Source organism: Agelaius tricolor, unplaced genomic scaffold (genome assembly GCF_023055355.1).
Source record: "Agelaius tricolor isolate 1412-34295 unplaced genomic scaffold, bAgeTri1.0.p SCAF_6, whole genome shotgun sequence".
Lineage (NCBI taxonomy): Eukaryota > Metazoa > Chordata > Aves > Passeriformes > Icteridae > Agelaius > Agelaius tricolor.
The window spans coordinates 14,537,758-14,554,477 of record NW_027269266.1 but is presented as its reverse complement, the minus strand read 5'-3'; positions in this window follow the sequence as shown (position 1 = coordinate 14,554,477).

The window sequence follows — 16,720 nt, the reverse complement described above, 5'->3', positions numbered from 1 at the left end:
CATGAGCAGTCTGCCCCTTCTCCTGAGTTATAACTGTATTGCATTACAAATGTTTACCTAAGGGGCCTATCTTCTGTTTCTGCTTCTGAAGATACACCCCTTTCATTAAACATCCCTCTCAAGCCTCTTGCAGTTTTACCCCCACTGTGATTTTCACTCATGTATTTTCCTGCAAATGAATGTGACAAATGGCTGTGATCTGGACATCAGCTTTTTTCCACTGAAAAAAAAAAATCCTAACCATTTCTAAATTTCAATTTCTTACTATTCTGTTTTAAGCAATGGTCAAGCCTCTCCCCTCTACCCAAACTATTCAATCATGTGACATTTATTTCTTGTGGTTTTGTTTTCCTAGGTTAGATCCTTAAACATGCAGAGAAAAGTACTGGAGCTTGGATCCTGCAGTACCACATCCTCTGATTTTCAGGGTCTTTCCATAAAGGTGTGGTTAACTGCCAAAGGAATTGCTTTGCAGACCTCAGCACTTTCTGGCTGTTTTCTCCCACTGGTTGCTGAAGTTGACCACTAAAGCCAGGTTTACTTCCTGGTGGGCTATTTCAGCATTAGAGCAAAAAACACCTAGAAAAATGCAGTTGCCAGCTTTACCAAATCATTCTGTCAGACTTATATAAAGTCACCCTACCAATAAATTTAATGAGAATGAACTAAATAGCTTTCTACTGATGTAAAAGGCTTATATATCCAGACAGAACAAGGGACTTTGTCATACCACACTGCTGGCAAGCGTCTGCTTTTGTCTGTCATTTTCCTTCTCCAGACTCTGATTTTCTTATTATACTGCTGTAATGAAAAGCACAAATCATCTGGACAGCAATGGCAAGGAGCAGTATCTCACTGCTCTGATGTCACCAAATGACTGTATTTCAGGGCTCCATCATTATACAACTTATGTGAAAAATGCTGACTAGCATTGAAGAGTAGCATGCAAATGAACAGGAGCTGGCTACATGGGTCCCCTGTGAGTCAGCCACAGGGATATTTCAGCCCTGGCTACATGGGTTCCCTCTGAGTCAGCCACAGGGATATTTCAGCCCTGGCTACATGGGTTCCCTCTGAGTCAGCCACAGGGATGGATATTTCAGCCCTGGCTACATGGGTTCCCTCTGAGTCAGTCACAGAGATGGATATTTCAGCCCTGTCTTTGCCTGTGCCCTTCACCCCTGGCTGCCTGCACAGCTCCCTGTGCAGCAGCTCCTGATGGAGCCTTCTGCCATTCTCTGTGAGGGTCAGGGCCAGGGCTTGGGAATTCCCCAAGGGAAAAGTCAAACATTACAGCACAGCAGGGAAAGTTCTGTTTTCCCTGCAGCTTCACAACACTTGGACAAGTGTTTCTTTGCTGTTGCTTTATTTGTCATCCAATTACTTCATGCATCAATCTCTCCCACCTGACAGCAGGAAAATATGCTTTCTGAATTGCACACATTTATTGGGACTTGTATGCAAAATTCCCACAGGAGAAATCACGCTGTGATATTGTAGCTTTTTTTTCAGGTTTAATTCCCTTTCCTTTAAATTAAGAAGACAGTGGACTGGAGCACTATCTCAGCATTGTTTCCACTTTCTGTAGATACTCAAATCAGCTCCCATCAAACTACACCCACTCACATGCTAAACAGCTGTGAGCAAGTCTCACTTGGGTCTTTGTGTAAAAAGTCACAGAATGGAGACTGAATCAGGAGAAACTGAGTGACCTTGCTTTAAAAGGCAGATCAACTTTATTGTCTTTAGATGAAACATTCTAGAGAGGGGTAGTGATTGAGCTATGTAATGTGATATCTGGAAAACTGACCCCAATTTCTGGTTACTGACCCTCATCTTTCCTGCTACTGCTGTAGAAAGCTCAAGTAGCTGTGCAAAGGCAAGTGTGAACATAGTCAGACTCTGCCAAAGGTAATGATACGTTTCTACCAACAAAAAAAATTACCTGGGGAAAAACTGATGGGCTTTGGTTTGGAAAATTTTGCAAGTAATTGTTTCTTTTAAAAAAATTCAATCCAAAATTATACAAAAAAAAGCCAATGCGATTATTCACTGCAAACTCTTCTTAAATATACTAATATGAAAATGATATTTTGGGCTGAGCTTTCTCCTCTTCCATGTTGTTATTGGTGCATGTAGAAGGACATTGCTGCTTGTGCTCCTGTTCTGCTTCAGCAGCAAGATGGAGTCAGAGGGGCACCAAGAAATTCTCACCAGTGAAAAAATGTAGGGCAAGAAAAGCTGTGAGAAAGGGCAACATAAAACATTCTACTTTCTCACCAGAAGCTGTAATAAACTTATTCCAGGGGCTCTGTGCATCCACAAGGTATGTGCAAGCCTGCCAGCAACAGCTGCTTAAACTGTGCTTTTCTTCAAGGGGGTATCTTGGATAATCACTGCAAAACCATATTATTCTTATCTCTTATAAAGCAAAAAATTATCATGTCCAGACATTCATGACAAGAACTCTCAGAGGTGGCTTTTTTGTGAAAAAGTGTCAGGGATATTTGTATATTTAGCTTTCATAGCAACAATTAGCATTTGAAATCTGTGTATACCTCTGTGGCCAGTTCAGCATTGCAAACTAGAGGCTTAATTTGGACTGAGGCATGGGACAAAGCCAACTAGATCAAATCATTAATAAAGCCTCAAAATCTGCAACCCCACCTTGAGACATGAGAGACTTTGAGGCATAAGGTCCTCAGTGTGGCCAGGGGCTGTCCTGAGCCTGGCTCATGGAACTGCATGTTGGTGTGGCTGTGCAGGGCAGGTTTCACTCAGTGCAGCCCTTTCTGGACAACAAACTGGATTCCTTACTCTCTCTTCCACAGACCCCTCCCACAGATTTCCTTCACATGCAAAAGCCAGACATAGTCTTGGAGATGCTGTTCTGTTTTTTATCCAGGCCTCCCCCATAAGAGATGGGGCAACAGCATTTCATTCTCTCCTCTGCTGCAATTAATGCAATCTCATACCTCAAGGAAAAGTACATTGCACTATAATTTTTAGATGCTTATTGTTCAACCCTTTTTCTTTTTCTTTTTCTTATCACTGAAAAATATATAAGGGTTTTGAGTACAACAATGTTAATGAGCCTCACTCCACAAAAGTATATTTATCCTGGGGGGAAATGTGCTTTCTTCTAGTTCAGAGTGATTTGTATGTGTACCTTTCCAAAAGATAATTAGCAACTGCTTGTATCTTTTCATTCACATGTTATTTTAATATATACACACACATGTTGCATCTCTACACACCCCTGCACAGAGAGCTTGCACTGTATTGAATAGATACAGGTATTGACAGCCTTCTTTCATTTGCTTACTCATGTCACCCTTTGGAGTGCAACAAAGAGAAACAGTAGCAGTATTGGTAATTCAATTTCATTGAACAATGATATTTGAGTCATTATTCTAAAAAAAGGTTGGAGAAAATACAATTTAATCAGATTCTCCTTTGAGCAGAGCAAATGACATTTAATTTTTTTCTTGTTGGTTCTTAATTAAGTACAAGGAGTATTGAGTTTCTTAGTTCCTGGATGTTGTACAGCAATTCTAGTGGTTATTTTTGGGCTCATTATATTCACTGAAAAACTCTTTGCCTTTAGAAGACAGAAGGGCAAGTACCAAATGTCAGATTCTGCCCACATGTAGTCAGTGCCATTGGTTTTGCTGGAAGCAGAATAAACTTTTATGTGTTGCACTATCTTGCTTGTGAATGACTAATTACCAATTTGTTTAGCACCTCTTTCAAAACTTACTGAAGAAAACTAAAATCTTTTTATAAAAAACAAATCTCCCATCACATTATTTTAAAAGTCTATGGAACTTCCACCATCCACTACTTTACAAGATACCCTGAGGAAGCTTTGGGAAGCAAAAAATACAGGTGTGAGGTGAATGGCAGGCAAACACCCAGCTGTGTCTCCTGAAGGTCTGACTGAAAAGGACCAGTCAGAAGAAAAGGCAGATGGAAACACAGGACTATCCACAAAACAAGTCTTCAGACTCAGAGATTTCAACAGCTCTTTCAGGTATCTTCTGTGTCCTGATGCAGCTGCCTTTTAGGTGAATGAAGATGGTTGCCTCTATCTGAATGCAAGAATTGCACTACAAAGGATAAGTACAAATACAAGAAAAACATAGCTTGTGTGCTTAAAAAACAAACAAGCAAAAAGGTTAAAATAATTTGCTGTGTATTCCTGTAATACCATGGAATCTGGACATTTTCTAGCAGTGCATCAAGTCATGCAGGTAATATTTTGGGTGTGTATTTTGATTTCTTCCCTGCTACCACTCTTGTTAGGGCTCTGTGTGTTTGTATCTGTGAATATGTGTGTCTTGTATGTTTTGGGATGCTACACGACTGGGCATTTAACCTCCTTACTGCTCTATGCCAAATTTAGACAAATTGATTAAAGAAACACCCAAACTGAAACTCTTCATGACTGTCTATCTTCAGACTTGCCCCAAGAAAGTTCAATCTTTGTCTTTAAAGAAAAAAAATGAGTATTTGCTCCCCTCCCAGTTGAATTTTTAGGGTACTTCTCCAGAGACAGTTTCAAACAGTGCAAATATGATTAATATTTTGGAGGTTTGGCTTTGGTGAAGCATAAAGCATCATTTATGTGTTAAACATGCACAGACTCTGCAATTCAACTGAAGAAAGTTTCTGTTCCACTTCATTTGTTTCAAACAAAATTTCAGTGTTGTCTCCTTCTGATGCCTGATGGTCACAGCCCAGATAGTAAGTGTCTGGTTTGAATCTCCTAAAGGCAGAGATACACTGTCCTTTAGTGAAAGCAGATGGGACAGGCTGGGATTCCAGGCAATTACCCACACACAGGGATCCAGGAATAGAGCAGATGATGGTGTTAAACTCTGTCAGCCCGCTGGAATGGATTCTCTTTAAGAATATTCTCTTTAAGAATAGACTCAAAGGAATAATATTTTTCAAAGTCACAGATTATAACACTTGACAGTAACTGAAAAAGAAGATGAACTTATGGAAAACATAAGCTGAAGGCAATACCTCTTGGCACATGGTTAAATTTCCATTCTCAGTGTGCCTGTGATGACCCAGCATTGTAACCAGGCACACCTACAGTGACCTGAACAGCCCATATCCCACCTTCATCACACCCACTAAAGTCTCTTGGACACATGAAGTGATTTTTAGCCCCACCAGCAGCAAATGACTTGTGTTACTGCTGCATTATTGCACCTTTTAAAGGTGAGTTCTGGTCCAAGGTAATGCCCACCCACAGAGACTGAACATTGTGTGTTTTGGCATGTCCCCAGTGAGATTGTACTGAGGGATTCTTGTTCTGAAGGCAGATAGAGATTTTTAACTTCCATGCTCCAGATCTGCTTGAAGGGGCAGGAACTCAAGTGAGAATGTTCCAAAGCTGCTTCCAGTGGACATTTCCAGCAGCTTGGCAAAATCTGCAAAATCAGAGGTCTGGACACTATGACTACACTCCTAAGCATTTGAGGGCTGCCAATAGGGAGGTTGCTATTACAGATTATTATGCTGAAATCATAGGTCAAAGTATAAGACAATGTATTAAAGATCACTGCTGGATTTGCAAGAAGAAGTTTTCTGAAAGAAGAATCATTGGGGTCCATATAAGGTTCTACATCTGATTTTAAGCCACTCCTTCCCAAAACAATTGCCAAAGTCTGTCAGCAGAAGGGTGAGGATGAACTGGGATGAAATTAAACACCTTTTTAGATGAAAAGTAATTTTAAATTTGCTTGTTCTTTTTAATTTTAAATAAATTGAAAGAAGCATTTTAATTTATTAAAATACAACTTAATTAATTAAAATACCTTTTAATAAAAATTAAACATTCCATTCGGGAATAGTCAGAAAAGAGCATAATGAGAATAATCACATAGGGGCTTTTCCCACCAGCAGTTCTAAAAGTCAAGATGAAATTCTGAAACAACTGCAGGTTGCTAACAAATCAATAATGTGGTGTGATCAGATGTGCTGCATATAACTAAACCAGGGGCTGGATGCTGCTTCTTTTCCTGTTTGCAGCTGTGCCCAGCAGCTGTTCACCATGCAGCTGGAAGGCAAGGGTAGACAGCACTCTTCATTCTTTATGTGCTTCCATGGATTCCCATGTTTCTGTTGTGGACCTGGACTCAGCTATGACATTTATTGAGCAGTTATGCAGTGTTAGTGCTGATGACAAAGCTGCCTTCAAATCCACCTGCCCTGGAGCTTCTGGTGGCTATTTTAAACATTTCAGTGACCTGGTTTACAGCATGGCCTCAAAACCAGCCATAACTTCACACCTTGGAGGTGCTAAACTTTGGCAGAGCATTACAATTCTTGTTCAAGGCTGTTATGAAGGAAGAAATGAGTTTCTTAAACAAGCTTTGCCACTGAAGGCAGCACACAGGCTTGACTTGAGTCCCTGCAGACTGCAGTCCATTAGGCACCATACAATCAAGAAGCCTGGGGTTTTTTTCTGATTGGAGGCAATACAGAAGTTCAATCAATGTGAAATATGGTGCACAGCTATAATATGAACTATAATATGAAAGGCTGTGCTTCCTTGATTCTCACAGTTTTACCATGACCTAAATATAATGGTCTAATTGCTTTTTATTGAATGTGGGACTCTGTTTCTTGTTAGAGGCAAGTCTACATTTGCTTTGTTAATCCCTTGCAGCAGTGCCTACTGAATCCTGAAGTTTATTTTCACTGAGATTTCTGTCACACTTGAGCCTTTTTCCCAGTACAGGGAATTACTCTGTTCCCCCATATGGCTCCCATATTTCTGGGGTATATTTTTGTCTGTATGTATATATATACACACATATGTTTATGTATATATGTTCTCCTACCCTGCCACTCAGTAAAGTACACATGTGTACCATAAAACCTCTTTGTCACACAGGCAAACCTTTCTTGCTACCTACTCAAATGCAAAGAACATTCTACTGTTTTCTGTACCCTTCCTATAGTACAGCTCTTCTGCTGTGTCCCTCATCAGCTATTTAAAATACCTGCTGGGAAAATGCTCTAATCCTTTAATAATTTTCAGAGAAATAGAACATCCTAACAAAAATCAGTACATCTGATTGCATGAAATACTAAGAAGTGGGTAGAAATTCTATTTTCTTCAGGAATTTGAATTCTTACAGGAGAGCTGCAGAGAGTAACTACTCTGCCAGAATTAAACATCTATGTCAGTGCCTTCTCACAAAAACACATAAAGAGATTTCTGATTTTATCCAACAGCCTACTTAGAGTGTTTTAGAAGACTTGGTTTCAGAGGAGTCTTACAGCTAAGGGGAATTTCAATCAAATCTGGCCAAAAGACCTAAATCCCCATTATTTTTACTTCCTCTTTATATGTAGATACTATATGTGTGTGTATCTATGTTTATGTAAAAACAAAGACAATTAATTGACTCACACAAAATACACTGAGGTAAGAGCTCATTAGAATCAAGGTAAATGATGTTCTGTAAGGTATTGGCAGCATGGAAATTCAGAACTGATTTATGTCAACATTAAAGTATGTACACTTAATTAGCATTGATTTTAAAATGGAAAATGGTCTCCCAGGATACTGTAGAGCAATTCCTTATGCCTTAATTTGCAGCAGATATTGCTCTAGAAAACAGAGTTTAGTAGAGACCGACCCATTTTAGGCAAGGGAGATGTATAAATATTAACCTGCAAGCAGGAACTGCTAGGATAATCTTCCTAGATCTCACAGAGAAAAGTCTCCTTTATCTGTCTTCAGAGCTTGCCAGAAAAAAGGAAGATTCTCATTTCTTTTGTATATATTCACATTCCAGCTTTTAGAAAATGGATGGATGGAGGTCTCACTCACACTAAAGATATAATTGTGGTAATATCATGCTCAGATAAGCACTGAATGACTGGGCAGATTTACAGAACAGGCTTTGTGGCCCACATTCTGTGCTTCCTTTTCCATTTCTTAAGCAGAAATTGATTCCTCTGTTCAGTCTTGCAACACCTTAACCCTTTTGTTAGGCATTTTTTCATGGTACATTACCCAGCACAAATGTACAGAGCTGCAAACCTGTTCATGAGCAGAGGTGAAGGCAAGTGAAGTAGTGCCCAGAGCAATGGATCTCAGAGAAATTGAGTGGAAGAGATGCAGGTGCTGAGAATAAGCAGAGCATGAGAATTTGAACTTAGGTGTGTTTTCAACTCTTCTTTTTTCCTGTATTTCCCTTTTATCTTTACATGGTAATTGGGCTAGACTGACAGCGAGAAGAGCCCTAAAACCTGAAGTTTTTATTTTGAATTGGTGACAACAGTTTCAACATGACACATTTGCCTCTCTCCATACATAGGATTGGATCTTTGGCAGCCACCACTCAACACAGAGCAGCTCAAAGGAGGACACAGCCAGTGGCTGCACTGGGAGGATGAGGCTGCACAGTCTCCAGGCTGTGTGAGCACCTCCTCACAGGAGCAGTCCTTGGGCTTCCATGGGATGTAAACTCTCACTGGCCTGGAAGCAGTGACTGTGTCAGGTTTGGCTGTCTGTCTCTGCCCGGACACGGGTAGGGTGGTTCTTGGGTGGCACGCGATGTAAAGGACGAGTCTGGACTCTTCAGCTTTTCGATCTTCAGATTGTTTATTGTTTCTTATCTATAAAATTTTCTGTCTGCCCAACAGAGGTCTGATCTGCAAGGCAGCCAAGGGCACTCTGACCACCCACGGGGCGGTCGTGTCTTTTTATACTAAAATCTACGTACATAATATTTACCTTTCTTTTCCAATACTTTTCACCCATGTTGGCAAGGGCACCTTCACCATAAACCAATCCCCAAGTGCCAACATCACCACAGAAGATGGAAGACAAGAAGAAGAAAGAAGAAGGACAAGACACACCCTGATCCCTCCATCTTGTCTCCATAACCCCCCTGTACCAAAAACCTTAAAGTCTATATTTCACCCTATAAATGTGTCTCTTTTACACCTTTCACTCTAAAGTGATTCTCATGCCCTCAAACTCTTGTTACTTCTGTGGATGGATCAAAATCAAGCTACCAAGCACTCTTGGCAACATTCCAGGATTTTCGAGACCCCCAAGGGTTCTCCTGGCATCTCTGGACATCAGGAACGATGTGCTGAGTTCCCACATGACTGCACACAGCTCAGAGCTGCAGATCTCTGTGGTATTTGTTTTATGTAAAGGCATTCATACAACCATGACACACCACGATAAAACTGCTAGATAATATCACATAACTCTACATTGCAAAAAGAAAAGATGTTATGGATAACATAAGTGAAATATACACAGCTCTTTCCAAGAATGTGAGCACAAGGTTATCATGTACATCTGCTGACAGTAACAGATGGCAGCACTAATTGTTGTTCAGGAAGTTCATGTTGTTTTAATTTCCTCAAGGGCAGTGCATGGACATGTACATGATGTGTTTCCATATTACCCTATTTATGCACTGCTTAGAGAAGTTCTGCTGCTTCCCACCAAAGGTGGGGTGACCTCAAGGCTTCTGCTGTAAGCAGAAGAGAGGGCTAAGCTGAGAAAAAGGGGGGCTGGAGGGAGGGAGGTGCAGGGACACAGGGAAGGGAGACACAGGAATAGGCCTGCACCATTCAGAGCCCACAGTGTCAATGTAACAAACAGAATTTTTAATAGCAGAATATAGATGGAGCAAAATGTGAGCATGATTCAGTAATGATGCTTGATATTTCCACAGCCAGTGGAGAGCAGCTACAATGGTACAGATGCAGAGGTTGCCAAGGAAACAGACGTGTTTTGCTTCAGATGTGCAGTGAAGCACATACTCCAGACATCCATATAGCCTCATTACCACTGCCTCTGAATACCTCACAGGCATTAAGAATGAATTTTACCCTCATAACACCCCTGTAGCGGTGCACTGGTCCTTTATCCTGTTTTTAAAGTAGCAAAATCAAATAGCTTGAGCCACCAGCCCAGCCACCCCAGCAGTCTCTGGTGAGATTCCTGAAATCTAAACAAGAACAGAGCATTTGTAGCCATGATCCAGCCAGTGCCATGATTTTATATGGTTCAACAATAAACTGCCAGGGAAGAATGTAAAGGTAACAAAATCCCAGCTTATGATACAGGCCAGGGAATGATTCCATGTTCATTTCAAAGGATATGCAACACTTCCTTCTCAGGATGTAGCAGGGAAACATGGATGTAGTTCAAGGCTCTGTACCTCAGAATCAAGTAATGGTATATGAAAAATCTCTTCTCATCTGCATATCAGCAGTTTTATTACAAAATTGGAAAGGTAAGAGGAAATGATAAGGAAATGAGCAGACATTACCCATAAAAGTCTGACATTTTATCAAGCTCTGTTCACTTCTGCCTTCAAACCAGCACAGCTCCCTGTAAGCTTGGAAGAGAAGAAAGGGGAAAGTCTTCTCAATTTAGGGAAGATGAAGGAATGGCCCAATTATATGGAAATAGGCCATCTGATATCTACCCAGTGCTCAGGCTGTATTTTCCTTGCTCTGTATTTCAATTTTCTTTTCTAGTTTATCACACGTCTAGCAAATTTTGTTCTCTTTAGAACAAAGAAACAATTAGAACCCATTACTCTTATAGTAGAAATTGCTGTGCTGAGACACACATTTTTTAGATTTCTAAAGCAGAAGAAAGAGCACAGGACTCTCAGGGCATGCTGTGGATGACAGGAAACGCACTGAAAACACAGGCTGTGGTGATGGGCTTTCAGTCCTTTTTAAGAAATCTGGAGATGGCTAGAAAGAGCACCAATAAGAGCCAAATAATCCTCCACAGTGCATAGAGTAGTCCCTAGTGATTTCAGGCTGTGTGATGGGTTCAGTGTCTCTGTTCTGAGCTCTGAGTGTCAGAACCTGCTCTGAAACCTCCAAAAGCTTGGCAATAGCCTTTCTCCAAACCAGGGGGTTCTCTAAGCTGGGGATCAAAGCACAAGGTGAGGAGTGGCAAGGGGAAATGGCGCCTCCTGTCCTGCCAGTCTTTGGCTGGGTTGTCAAAGGTGCTGCTTCCTTTTTGACTGTCTGGTTGGACAAAATAGGCAACTGGCCATTAATTCACTGTGATGTCTGAAGATCACACATTTGTCTTTATTGATACAGACCTTGCTTCAATAGTTCTCAAAAAGGAAAAAATAAGAGTGTACTAAAAAAATATTTGAAAATCTCTGCTGCCTGCTGTTTTTTAAGAAACTTCTTCATCTGCTCATGAGATATATTTTACTCAATTTTTAATCAAATTTAAAATATGAACAAGCTGCAAAAAGAAATCAAAACAAATGAGTGTCAAGAGGAGAGAATCCCATCCAATCTACCTTTAGAAACACTCTTAAATATTTCTACCCTTAAAACTTAAGTTCAAAAACATTTCCAAGGTCTTTGATGGAGGAATTCCCAGTTTTCTTCCCTCACACACTCTTTCTTTCTAATAAAGTACCAACACATCCTGTTGCATCAAATAAAGTTTAAGTTTAGCTGGAATCCACAGAAAATGAGGAAAGGGAGTGACTGTGACCTTCTCTGTTTTCATTCTTACAGCTTCTGCTCTGAGTATTTTCTTTTGTCAGATTAATTTCATCTTTGAGGACTCCACTGTTGACCTCAGAGCACCTAAGTCACATCAGCTTAGATCTCACATCAAGAAATAGACTAAAGCCCCCAAAATACCTACCTGAAACATTACATTTTTTTGCAATTATTTGTTCATTCACAAATATGAGAGGAGAAACATAACAAATCTGTATTGCTCAAAACTTCGTACAAGGCAAGCTACAGACAGTTTGTCTCCTTTTGAAAGGGACTTTATAGGGGTTTAACACTCAATTGCCATTCATCTAAATCTGTACAGAAATTTTTAACAAATTATTACAGTTAATACCAGCTGATACCTGTTGTGATACACTTAAGGGAATAAAAAAGACAAAAATTTTTAAAAGAAAGGACTAAATCTGTCATTAACTGATTGCAAGTCTGGAGCCCATGTCACTTGCAACAAAACAATTTGGGGCAAAGATTTGTCACAAACACACCTGTTTAATGCCTGGCACCAAAATCAAGAGACAGCCTTTTCTTTGTGCCTAGACAGTTCTCTCATCCCTCACTCCCTGATCTCCTTCTAAGAAAAATGAGTTAGCTATGAAGGCAAAAGATGCCAATGGCAGATAAAGAGGTTGCTGTAATGACCCCAGCCACACCTACAGTAATTTCTCTCATTTACCTGTAGCATTACCTGCTTACAACTGATGAGCCCATCTGTCTCCAAGCCAGCAACACCTCCAATCCAGTGAGCAGTCATTTGTCAAAACCTTCCCCAGGGCTGGAAACCTGCCTTTTTCCTGCTCTTATCAACTACCTATTATTGCCACTTTTATGACTGCTCAGCCATGGCAGTGATAAATAAGACCTTGCCCTGCTCAGAGTATTTCACTGGAACAAAATAAAAGTCCTCTCTAGCAGACAAACCTCTACTAGCAGCCTTGAAGGGCACAGAAACACCTCAAGGGTAACATGAGCACAATCAGCATTTAGTGGCCCAGAAACCAGATAAATTCTTTCTTGTCTCTGTTCCTCAGTGGGCTCCAGCAGCCCCCATCCACAGCCTTTCCTGCTTGTAGGGAACCCCACTGCCTGGGCACATGCTGCAGCCAGGGCCTGGCTTGTTTCTAATGATGTAGTTTGGAGAGATATTCCTGCACACAGGCTGGGGCTGCTGTAGCAGAGGAAATGTCAGTGTTGGGTGGGTGAGTTTCTGCTTTTGAATGGGTACACCAGGTGTTCTGGGGTGGGGATGGGCCTGGAGCATCCTCCTGGTGTAGCAACAGCCACTGCCGCTGCTCATCTCCAAAGACACTGCTGTCAACAGGGCTACAATGCTCCTTTGGTGATGGGTAAGGGTATCCTGATCTTAAAGTCTGGGCTGGGAGCTTGAATACAGACTGAGTATCTGCCCCCTGATCCAGACCTCAGTGATCTTGTCAGTAACCATAGCACTGCTGGAATAAGGATTTTCAATTTACCAAAAATAGTAATTCAAATCCCTGCTTCACAGTGGTTATTTATTAGAAGAGAGCAGATCCATGTGGATCTTTCAGATAGCTGGAAGGAATGACTGCAGAGGAGATTTCACATTTCACTCCATAAATCCAGACACATGTGACCAGGAGCCCTCAACACTTCACCATCAGTGTCAAGTCCAGTGAATTTGTATCTGCTGGTTTCCTGGGAGGCTCTGTGATATGGATACAGATGAGGTGAACTATAGCACAGACAGAAGTCTTTAAGTCAGAAATAGTTTTTATTTATCAGCCAGGAACTACCCATAAGAATACCCCAATCCCTAATACAGACCTTAGCCTGGATACTTGCATTGGGCTTAGCATGTTTTGAAAACACAAAAACCAAGGGCAACTGTTACAATTCCAGCTCAAGTCTCTATTATCAAGTGATGTGTCCTGTGCTCCTACTGATCTGTGAAAACTCAGCCCATTTCATGAAGACCTCCATGCCTCATCATCTGCAATTTCCAGGCATTTTGTTCAGATATTCAAACCAGGATGGGCTTCTGGGACAGATTTCCCTTAAGTTGCTGTTAGATACTGAATACAGGCAACCTTAAAGGAAAGTATTATCTACCCATAGGAGTACAGCAACGAGCAACAAATTGCTACAACAGAAAAATAACCTCAACACACCCCAGCCATTCCTAAACCTTGGCATGTCCTGGGGAATGCTCAGGTCCCACAAACTCGTTTCTGGAGAGCTGGGCTGCAGCAGGACCCTCAGTGATGTCAAGTCCTGACTTTCAGGAGGGGTCCCTCTCCCACAGCCAGCCCGACCTCTTTAATCAGTATTTCCATGTGCTCTCCAACCTGTTTCTTATCAAAGAATATTGTGCCCAACCTGGACAAAAACAAATCTTCAAAGACTTTGATACCTGCATTGTAATTTAACTATGCCTGCAGAGCTGGCCAAATTCTGAGACTGTCAATTCTCAAATATATTTTATCAGTAGCACACCAATAAAACTGTAAGTATTTATCTTATATGCAAGGTAGGACTTGTGTTCTGGCCTCTGGAAACCAAAGAAGAAGACTGGATGAAAGCAGATCTTTTCCATACAGTTGGTTTTGGGAGTAATTGCAAAGGTAAACCAAAAAGAGGTATTCCCTCTCCTCCCAGGATATAAGTGAATTCTCAAGTGCATATGGAAACACAGAACCTGAAAGAAGTTTTCAAGCACATCAATACTTCAAGAGTAAGGGGTGATGCCAAAAGTGTGAAATGCTGCAAGAGCACTGTCACGGAAAAAGGTCATCTCTAGGTATGAAAATGCCACCTCCCTGTCTCCTAGGGCTGTACAGGTCCAAACAGGACAAATCACCTCTGGTTATGCAGTCTCTGAGCTTTCAGAGGTGTTTATGTGGTGTTTTTGTGGTGCCTCACAGGTGAGCATGAGAGGGAAGCCTGCCGACACAAACCAAGAACTGAAACCCCTGTCACACACCAAAACCTGAGAGAGCAGAAGTACAGGTGCACATCAGGGGTGGAGAGGTGGGAACAGTGGATTTTCAGCCTTATGGCTAACCATGAAAGGAGGATGAAAGGCAGAATGGATAAATAAGAGGGAAAAAAACATTTATAGCAAGTCAAACCCAAGTATTTGCAGCTTCCCACCCAATACAGCTGTCACTGCACACCTCTAGCAAGCACAAAAGGTGGGGAAAGGCTTGACCACCCTGGGACAAGGGCTTCAGGAGGCTGAAGCAGGTGAGGATAAAAACTGCTGCCTCAGACAGCATCACAGAGCTTGTACCTGTTGGGAGACTTGCAGTATTGGACACTATTTTTCAAGGACTGCTCAGTGCTGTTTGAAACATATTACACTTGTCTGGCACTTGGGGGAAAAAATATCCTCAAAGATCTTAGCACAAATCAAGCCTGTATTAAAGTTACTGATGTGGCACTAGTTTGAAGCAAAGGTTTAAAGAAATCTAGGTACTTGTTCAAGAAGAAATGAAATATAGAGCATTTTCAGGCATAAAGGCATCTTAAGCAATTTGTCTTCTCTACTTGGTATAAAGCACACATTTTCATTCTCCTCTCCTAATAAAACCAACAAATGTATTCCTCCTTCAACAAACAGTGTATTTTACAGTATATACTAAGACTTTTTATTTTTTTACCTCCTGAGTAGAGTATGAGTTTTTTGTTTGAGTTTGATGTAAAGCTCCTCTGGCTCTTTACTCAAGACACCTGCATTTAATCTGTGAGTATTCTCAGATGTTTTTTATACTCTGCAAGAGAAGGCTGCAATCATGCAACTCAGATGTGATCACCAGTCTAAATCACTCACCAGGCCAAACTTGCTTTGAAAGCCCATATGTATCATATGGACTTCTGAACTGAATACAACTTGTGATTTAAAACAATGAAGCAAGTCAGGAAAAACCAACTGTGACCAGGACACTCTGTCAACATTCCACATGCACAGAGCTCCTGAAGACACTTAAGTACATGTCTAGATTATTGACTATAATAGAAAAATACCCAAAGGAGAATTAAAGGCACCAGTCAAGTGATGATAACGTGGAGCTCAGAGAAGGCTCATTTATCTAATGAGAAGCAGTTCCCAATATAAACACAGTTAAAAGGTAATGATGAAAACCGAGGTTTGCATGCCAAAACCCACAAATATATCCAGAGAATTCCCAATATAAACTGGTATTTAATTAATCAAATTACCCAACCTAATATTCCAGCTGAGTAAAGTACTTTAACATATTCAGGATACTCTACTACCACTTTAGTTTACAAAAGTTGACGGGTGGGAAATGCTTCAAAGAGACAGAAAAGAAGCCAAATGTGATGGAATTTTCAGTTGAACAAATGTTTAAATACAACTGATTGAAAGCCCAAGAAGTTCTGACAAAAATTAGTTTAAGTTTCTATACATGGAATTACCTAAACACTGGAAATTGCTTTTTCCTTCTTCCACTTTTCTCCCCTTCTATCTCCATCCCCCCAGTATTTTCTTTTTAATTTCCCTTTCATTCCTCTATGTTTCCAGTTAAAGAAACGACAAAGGCAAAAGCTGAAGACATTGATTTTATAAGAAGATGCAGGAACTTTCAAAAATGCTTTTCCACAGTTCTTCTTTTAGAGAAAATACTATTTAACTGAGACCAAGATGATTATATAAATATATACATACACATGTACTGGTATATATTTATGTATGCATGTATATAACCATGACAGACTTTTACTTCAAGGTCCTGCTAAATCCAGGCATTAACACCCTCCTAGCAAGGGAATCACATGCAGCCTTTTAAGGCTACTTTCAAGAGATGCCATTTAACTGGACTGCACTAGAATGTCTGGAGAGCAGCTCGTTTCCCCTTGAAGAGCCTGTAAAAAAAGATGCAATCCTGAAGGTCAAGAGGTGCCTGCAGAGCTCCAAGGCAGGGTGAGGAAAGCTCTGCAAACTGCAGCTGGATAAGAAACTCTGGTTTAGCAATAACAATTTTATTATTTAATGCAAATGAGTTTCTTGGATCCCTCTTTTACAGTAATTTGGCTTCCATACAACCAGAACTAGACAGTGAAAGACAGGTCCAGACAGGGAGATGCTGAGGTCCAGCAGATGGGCAACTCAGCTGTTTTGGGGCTCACTCACTATTATTTCTGCCAGGCAGCACAG